Source organism: Cornus florida, unplaced genomic scaffold, assembly GCF_030987335.1.
Source record: "Cornus florida cultivar Cherokee Brave unplaced genomic scaffold, ASM3098733v1 CherokeeBrave_3.0.0_Hap2_Chr06, whole genome shotgun sequence".
Lineage (NCBI taxonomy): Eukaryota > Viridiplantae > Streptophyta > Magnoliopsida > Cornales > Cornaceae > Cornus > Cornus florida.
The window spans coordinates 52,107,531-52,116,943 of NW_026775576.1; positions in this window are offsets into that span (position 1 = coordinate 52,107,531).

Here is a 9,413-nt window from a genome sequence, read left to right on the forward strand (position 1 = left end):
CAATACAGCCATTCTTCATGAGAGTGATGGGCCTGTGACACTAGATATTGGTAGACTCAGATTTCTAGTCAATCTTTTGGTCCTGGACATGCACACTTATGATGTGATACTTGGGATGGATTGGTTATCGCATTACCATGCCCAAGTTGATTGTTATGATAGGTCAGTTGTTTCACCATACCTGGTCAGGACATGTACATCGTCGCTATGCCGCGTTCTAAGGGGGTCACTAACACCTATTTGTTTCATATGGAAGAGGAAACGGAGGAGGGGACTACTGTATTATTGGATAATATACCAATTGTACAGGATTACCCGGTTATATTTCAGGAGATTCCAGGGTTACCGCCTAGTTGCGAGATCGACTTTGTGATAGACTTAACTCCAGGCACTATGCCTATTGCTAGGGCACCGTATAGGATGGCACCAGTGGAGATGCGCGAGCTAGGGGATCAGATTCAGCAGCTACTCAGCCAGGGTGTCATTCGCCGGAGTATTTCACCCTAGGGAGCACCGGTTTTATTTGTGAAAAAGAAGGATGGTTCACTCCGTTTGTGTATAGATTACAGGGAGTTAAACAAGGTTACTATTCGTAACAAGTATTCTTTGCCCAGGATTGATGACTTTTTTGATCAGTTGAAGGGAGCTACTTATTTCTCTAAGATTAATCTGCGGTCTGGATATCATCAACTTCGGGTTTGGGAGCAGGATGTCCCGAGGACAGCGTTTCTCACTAGATATGGATCTTATGAGTTTCGGGTGATGCTGTTCAGGTTGACTAATGCACCAGCGATTTTCATGGATTTAATGAATAGAGTCTTCAGAGCTTACTTGGATCAATTTGTCATTGTCTTCATAGATGACATTTTGATTTACTCGAGGTCAGAGGACGATCATGCTAGACATCTTTGGATAGTCTTACAGACGCTTCGTGAGCATCAGTTGTATGCCAAGTTTGAGAAATGTGAATTTTGGCAGCGGGAAGTGAAATTTCTGGGTCACGTGGTGTCAGAAAGGGGTATAGCGGTGGATCCAGCCAAGGTTTCAACGGTGGTTGAGTGGGGACAGCCTACATCACCTACCGAGATTCAGTGTTTTCTCGGTTTGGCAGGATATTACAGGAGGTTCATCCAGGGGTTTTCAAAGATAGCAGGACCACTCATTCATTTAACTAAGAAGGGTGTACGGTTCGTGTGGAATGAATATTGTCAGAAAGCTTTTGATGATCTGAAGACTAAGTTGACTTCTGCACCAGTTTTGTCTACCCCACAGAGCGGGATAGAGTATTTTGTGTACACAGATGCTTCGTTGCAGGGTCTTGGATGTGTTTTGATGCAGGAGGAGCGACCGATTTCGTATGGATCTCGGAAGCTTAAGCCTCACGAGCTTAATTATCCAACGCATGATTTGGAGTTGGCAGCTGTGGTTTTTGCTTTACGTATTTGGAGGCATTATCTGTTGGGTGAGTCTTTCAGATTATTCAGTGATCACAAGAGTCTGCAGTATTTGTTTACTCAGCGGGAGCTGAATATGAGACAGCGCAGGTGGTTGGAGTTTGTGAAAGACTATCATTTTTCTATACAGTATCATCCAGGGAAAGCGAATGTGGTGGCGGATGCACTCAGTCGTCGACCTGTTGGTAGTCTTTCCACTCTATTCACTACTGAGTGGAATGCGTTGAAGAGGGTGGATGAATTGTCGGATGCTTTCTTGGCTTGCATGGTAGTTACACCTTCTATCATTCACAAAGTTTTGAAGGCACAACTCACGGATCAGCAGTGCATTGATAAAGTTGCAGAGATAGCTTCCGGAGAGGTTCCATTCTACTATGTTGGGGCTGATGGAGGTTTGAGGTATAAGGGACGGTTATTGGTACCTTCTGCTGATGAGTTGAGGAAGGATGTGATGACTGAGACTCACCACTCTGAGTTTTCGGTTCATCCTGGAGGTGACAAAATGTATCAGGATATGAAGTGACAGTTTTGGTGGGCAGGTATGAAGAGGGACATTGCTCTATTTGTCTCACGATGTAGTACTTGTCAGATGGTCAAGTTTGATCATCAGAGGCTGCCAGGAGCTCTACAGCCACTCCCGATACCAGAGTGGAAATGGGAGAGCATTTCTATGGATTTTGTGAAAGGATTGCCTAATTCGTTCAAGAATCACAATTCCATTTGGGTCATCGTTGATAGGTTGACCAAATCAGCTCATTTCTTGCCTATTGGCCCTGATTACACTTCGGAACAGTTGGTGAGACTTTACATTACAGAGATTGTGAAGTTGCATGGCATTCCGTTATCTATTATATCGGACAGGGATTCGAGCTTTGTATCAGGGTTTTGGAAGAGTTTTCAGCAGGCTTTGGGTACCGAGTTGCATCTTAGCACTGCTTATCATCCTCAAACTGATGGACAGACCGAGAGGGTTAATCAGATAATGGAGGATATGCTTCGTTCTTGTGTCCTTGACCTTAAGGGCCATTGGGAGGAGTATTTGCCACTTGTGGAGTTCGCATATAACAATAGCTTTCAGAAGACTATTGGTATGGCACCGTTTGAGGCATTATATGGCCGACCATGTCGATCTCCTGTTTGTTGGATGGAGGTTGGCGAGAGCCGATTTTTGGGTCCTGAGTGCATTAAGGATACTTCTGAGAAGATTGCTCTAATTAGGGATCGCATGCGCACTGCCCAAAGTAGGCAGAAGAGTTATGCGGATCGTCATACTCGTGCATTGGAGTTTCAGGTTGGGGATCAGGTTCTACTCAAAGTGTCTCCTATGAAAGGTGTAATGCGCTTTGGGAAGAAAGGGAAGTTATCACCACGGTTTGTGGGTCCATTCATGATTACCGATCACGTGGGAGCTGTAGCTTTATCGGTTGGCACTTCTGGATCATTTGGATCGCGTCCACAACGTGTTTTATGTTTCCATGTTGCGAAAATTTCTGCACGATGAGGATAGGTATCAGCACATAGATGTGGGTGAGATTGAGTTGCAACCGGATGCAACTTATGTGGAGCCACCGTGTCGCATTATAGACCGTAAGGATCATGTTCTTCGCAATAAAGTCATATCGTTAGTGCGTGTCCAGTGGAGTCACCATAATGAGGCTGAGTCTACTTGGGAACAAGAGGATGTCATTCGCTCACAGTTTCCAGATATAATGAAAGAAGGTAAGGGCGAATTCCGAGGACGGAATTCCTTTTGTTAGGGGGGAAGAATGTAATACCCCTGATTTTAAAAGGATAGTCTCGGTATTTTTTTAAAAATTATTTTAATTGCATTTAATTATTTAGTTGATTTCTTAGCTAATTGTTTACTTGTTTAATTGATTTAATTATTTGTTAAATGTGTTAATTGATTTAATTGTTTAAATGAAATTGTGTGTGATGATGTGTATTTATTTAGGAATTTAATTATTTTATTTTATTTTTATTTTCATATTTTTAAGGAATTGGATATGGATAGTAGTAATGGACCAACTAATTGGGCTCCATGGACTACTTGGATAAGGGGTTTAATGGGTACGGATAATTACCCATGTATATGTATATTTAATAAATAAATAAATAAATAAATAAATAAATATATATATATATATATATATATATATATATATATATATATGGAAAGTCATATATGTTTATATATTACATATAAAAAGGATTACACATAGATTATACGTACCATATATTTTAGTTACCTTTTTAGTATTTAGATTTTATTTTATTTTTATTATTAGTTTGGCTTGGATTGGGAAAAGGATTAGGGTTATTTTATTTGCCTATAAATATATAATTATTGGGTTGTGAAAGAGGTTAGAAAATATATTACGTACTATATTTTAGAGAGAGAAAGAAGGAAGAAGAAGGAAGAGAAAAGGAAGAAGGAGGTTAGGGTTTTTTTTATCTAATCTCTAAAGGCAAGTTTTAATTCTTCTCTTCTCCTTTGATTCATACCCTATGCATGCTATTTTAATTCTAGGTTGTTTAAATAAATTGATTGGATCAAATTACATGGATTAATTTAAAAATTTCAGTTCGTGCTTTAATAATGGATTTTGATTATTCTTTTATGATGAACTGGACATTGTTGGTGACCTTGGTTGTTAATTTAATTTATTTTAATTTTACTTGAATTAATGCTCGCATGTGTCAGTATTGTGTATATATAAATACGAAATCAAAAAAATTTATTTATGCCTAAGGAATGCACACAAAAGATTAATGAATCAGTGTTGTGCAAAAAGCATAAACTAACTCATGCTTATCAGTTGTGTGACTAAAGTATGTGAAATCAAGATTTTTGGTTTCTTCATGGAGGCACGCCGAACGAGGAAGGAGAAAGATTATGCACGCGACACATGCAATTGAGTGAATCAGTTTGATGATTGTGGCTTGTAGTTGAAATTTTATTTATTTTATTTCTTTGTTTTCCTAAGGCATACACGCCACACGAGGAAGAAAAAGGGAACATTTAACAAACTGTTAGATTAGGTGAGTAAGAATGAATCTTGTATACATGAAAAACATAATAATAAAAATAATTGGTTATGCATTAAATATTTTAAATGTTATTTTGATTAATGTTAGAATATTAAATTAATATTTGTTGTTTTTGATTGATGGATCTAAATTAATTATTTATTTAATTTAATTAGATTCATTAAGAATTGGAATGTATGATTTAAGTTTACATGCTAAGTATGGAATTTAATTAATTTAAAAGGATAAATTAATTAAATATTATTGGATTAAATTATTTTAATCAATTGCTAGATTTAAATTAATTTAATCAAAACATGGAGATGTACAACTTAGTTGATATGCATCTTAATTTCTTATGATGCAAGTTAAATACATGCTACTTAAAGTTGATATTTTGCTCAAATAAATGCAAATGATGTGTTTATGATCTATATCATGTTTATTTGGATTATTATATGTAAATATTATTTACATTATTTTTGGATTGAAAACTTTTATTGGATTATGATATGGACTAATGCACCATTATGGGATGGGGGCATATTAGGGACGGATTAACTTAAGAGTTAAGTCCTACCTATTTTTAATAAGGGAACGGATTAACCATAGTGTTAAGTCCTACTTATTCGTGTCAGGTCAACGGAATAGTTGGATGACATATTATTAAAATAATAATTGGATAGTTTATTTTAGATGGTTGGATAGGACGGATTTTAAATATATAATTATACACCATGATATGAGCTTGAGTCTCAGGATCAGTGGTTAGGGTGCGTATATCGCCAGGGATGTGTAGCTAGATATAGTGTAGTTGTGTACCCTGGTAGGTCTAGGTACACATGCCCACTTTATGTGCGTTTTGCATGTTACCTACTATTCAGGTTGAGACAACTCTATAGTCTAGTGAGGTTCCTTTAGTGTGTATATATCTATATATGGACTATTTAGTTATTGTTGGATTAATTAGGATGTGTACGTGTATCGGGTCTCTGTTTGGGATGTAGTAGATTAGAACTTGTATGTGGGCCTGACCCACCATTATTTTTCAGGTGTTCGTCAGTTCCAGTCTTAGAGATTGTTCGTGCCGAGCAGAGACATCCATTCATTCTTCCAACTCTACGTAGGACTCTTCTTCATTAGTAACTTATTATTTTTATTTCGATTCAGTTATTTCAGTTAGGATATTATTAGGGGTCCACAGTATGGATTCCCGAGTTATAGTTTAATTAATTACTGGTATCAGAGGATTGGAGGATTTTACTATGGGATTTTAATCATTTTTTATTTGAGGATTTTTAAATAAGGATTTATTATTTAGTTTTCCTTTCAGCTTATCTATTTATTTTTAATTCATCTTGTATTCCAATGCTTGTTTAAATATTAATTGTTTGATATCCCTCGGATCTGTGCTCGGACTTGATCACCCGTGGCTCTAGAATCGAGGGGTATCACATTAGGTTAGATTGATAGGAACGCCTATATTTTTTATTATCCCTTCATATGTTACCAATTTTATAAGAATATCAGCGAGTGTGAATTCAAACTGGTTTCTTATTTAGTTCACTCTAAAAGAGTTAAACGAATTTGGTAACAAGACAATAATCATGTCAACTTGAAACTTACCACCCAAGTTAGCCCTATTGACCTCCAGTTAAATTTTTAAATAATACACAATCATTTTCTAAAATTCGATCTTTTACTGGAGATTCTTAGGCTATCTTGATGGTATTTAAATCTGACATAGTACTTAGGCATACAATTTATCTAATCTCACCAAAACATCTCATTGAGATTTAACATGATGCTTAAAGCAAATAAAATAATACAAATATTAGCTTTAGAGCATATTCGATATGAACTCTAGAATATTGCACCGAGTCATACCATTTGTCTTATTTCACTTATTAAAAGTATTAATGTTCTCTTGGGCATCTTAAAGTAAAATGATTAGGTATAGGAGTAGTAAATATATTTTATACTCTTACGTGGTGAATAAAATATCTAAGTTCCTTTTCCAGTTCGTATAAATGAGGTCCAATTACATTAACTATTTTAGTAAGCAAATTAAATGGATTAGACATAATTTATCTGAATATAAATGCATTCATGCAATAAATAAGGTGAATCATTAATACTGTCATGCATATTTAAAATTAAAATGAGTTTGTCAACCACATAGTATAATAAATCTCAATAGAATAAGAGTTCATTATCATTGTTGGTGAACAATCCCTTTTAATTAATGCAAGTCCCTCAATTTCGCAGTATAATAAATTACACAATCAATACGTCTTTAACTTATATTAATGGAGGAGTTCATTATTACTATTGTTAAGATTCATTTACTATTAGGTGAGCACTTTCATTAAAATAATAATATGTGGGTCACTTGACCACTTTGCATGAAAAATCGGATAACCAATGCACCAATAACTTATTTGGTTGGCGAAGTTTATTATTGCTATTAACGGGCAAATCCCATCATTTCTATATTTCTTAAGACAATGCCTTGTCTATCATATGAAATGATTCCCGATTATGTTTAGTCTTTCTAAAATCACCTAGTGTAAACCACTCTATTAGGGAGCTAACATTATTGATTTTAGATTGAGTGTATAACGTTATTAAAGCTCCAATAAAAAATAAAACATTAAATATCTTGTTATTATAATCTAGACTCTTTAAATCATGCATGGGGCCTTATTTTTAAAGATCTAATTATAATGAACATTTAATATTTTTATTTTCACGAGACAACCATTCTTGTAATCTTAGACTTTTCAAATCATGCGTGGGGCCTTATTTTTAAAGATCTAATCACAATGGGTATAATAACGAAGGCCATAGGTAATGTATAAAAATCCCCGCTCCCACTCATTTTTTAATTATTTATAATTAGGGTCTTCAATTCATGATTTAATGTATGCAAAACGCCTTGGTTTTAATCCAATTAAATTTAGAAAATATCTAGACTTTTAAATGAGTCATTAATATTTAATTTGAGGCACACTTTAAAAATAATTTACAAAAAATAATTTTTCGTTTCCCAATAAGTGCCCTCTAATTAATTTGTAATCAAATCCAATTAATTTTCATAATTTAATTAATATAAATCAAGTCATTTGGGCTAAAAATCATGGATCCAATGCATGAACAATAATAATCAGCAATTAATTATTCCATGCATCACAAACATCACATAAATAAATAAATGACAGACTAAAGCAAATAAAATGGCCAATGGATTTAGCTTTTAATATTTAAATGCTATAATTATTGCACGAGGGTCCACCAAAGGCTTGTGAACACCTGCAGAAGGCTATAACCTGACCCTATGCACAATCGGACGCCCTTACAGTCATCTAACGCGCCTGCACGCTCCTCTGGAGGTTGCTCGCGTTTGCCACGCGCTCCTACTCGCCTGCACGCGCTGGAGAGAGATTGCAGCACGTGCCATGCGCCTGCACGCGTGTTTGGGAGATGCCAGTACATGTCATGCGCTGGTACGCGCCTACTAGAGCAGCATGGCCTAGAACGTGCTCCTCACGCACCTTCTTATTGGTGCACTTGTAGCGTGCCGTGAGCCTACCCACATTGGATCTCCTCGCTGTATGATAACGATCCAAGGGTTGCTGATGTAGGGGCATGTGGAATGCTCCGCATCGGATTAGCCGCCAACCCTTCTGGCGTCTTCTTCGCCACAGGCAGCCCATCGATAGTCGAAAAATCACTGAAAAATTCCAGAAAATTATTAAAAAATTCTAGAATTCATTATTTGGCCCAAAAAATTACAGAAATTTTTTTAGAAAAATTCTAAAATATTCTAGAAAATTTCTGAAGCCAAATTAAACCCTCTTGGACCTTCTTGAAACTTCATAGTATCATTTGATGAAGATTACATGGCTTTAAATAAATTTTACAATTTGAAATATAATGAAAAAAATTAAATTACATCATTGATATTTCAAATGGTTAAATCAAAATCTTAATTACATTCATTAAAAAATAAAATTACATTAAACCTATAAGCTTCATCCATGGCCCAAAAACTACATCATTATCCATTCACAATTATACATATATCATCATCATGTATCAATATATATCAATATATATTAAATCATACATCAATAAATATATATATGCATATATAATTTGGATCCATGAATGATGATTTTTATAAAAATATGATCTCTAGTAATGAATCAAACCATGCTTTGATACCACTGATGGGAAACGTGCAAGTTCTCACTTATTGTAGAATCCTTAGCAAGATCCTTTTTCCTTCTTCTTGATTGTAATATTCTTTTTAGGAATCACTAATATACCTCGATGAATGACCTTGGAGACAAGACTTGTGGTAACCTCCTTTAGAAGAGAAAGCAAACCTTAAAAACTAGAGAGAGAAAATATATCCCTTTTGTCATTCCAAAAGTCACCCCTAAAATATATATGGACCCATGAATATATAGGCAAAATAAGTGTTAGGAAAGAAAACAATATATCCTTCTTAATCTCTAATTTACATATCTCAATTCTAATAGGACTCCAATATCAACTTGAGATATCGGTGAGAATCCTTTGGGCTTACTATTTTCTTGGCTATTATAAATTAATAATTGGTCTGGTCCATTAAACCATGTACCCAATACAATTAATTCATAAATTAATTTCTACTCCACTAAAAGAAATTAGGGTAAAGTACAGCCACACCCCCTGAGGTTTGGCAAAAGGACACTCAGAGGAAATTTACCTATTTTTTGAACAAAGACACCCCCTAAAGATTCAAAAATGGACAAACACACCCCTTTACCTGAAAAATTGATCAAATTACCATTTGACCCTTTAGGAGACTTTTTTAGGAGACTTTTGACCGTTTAGGAGACTCTTTTTAAGGAAAAGAGATTGATTTAATTTTTTTAGATG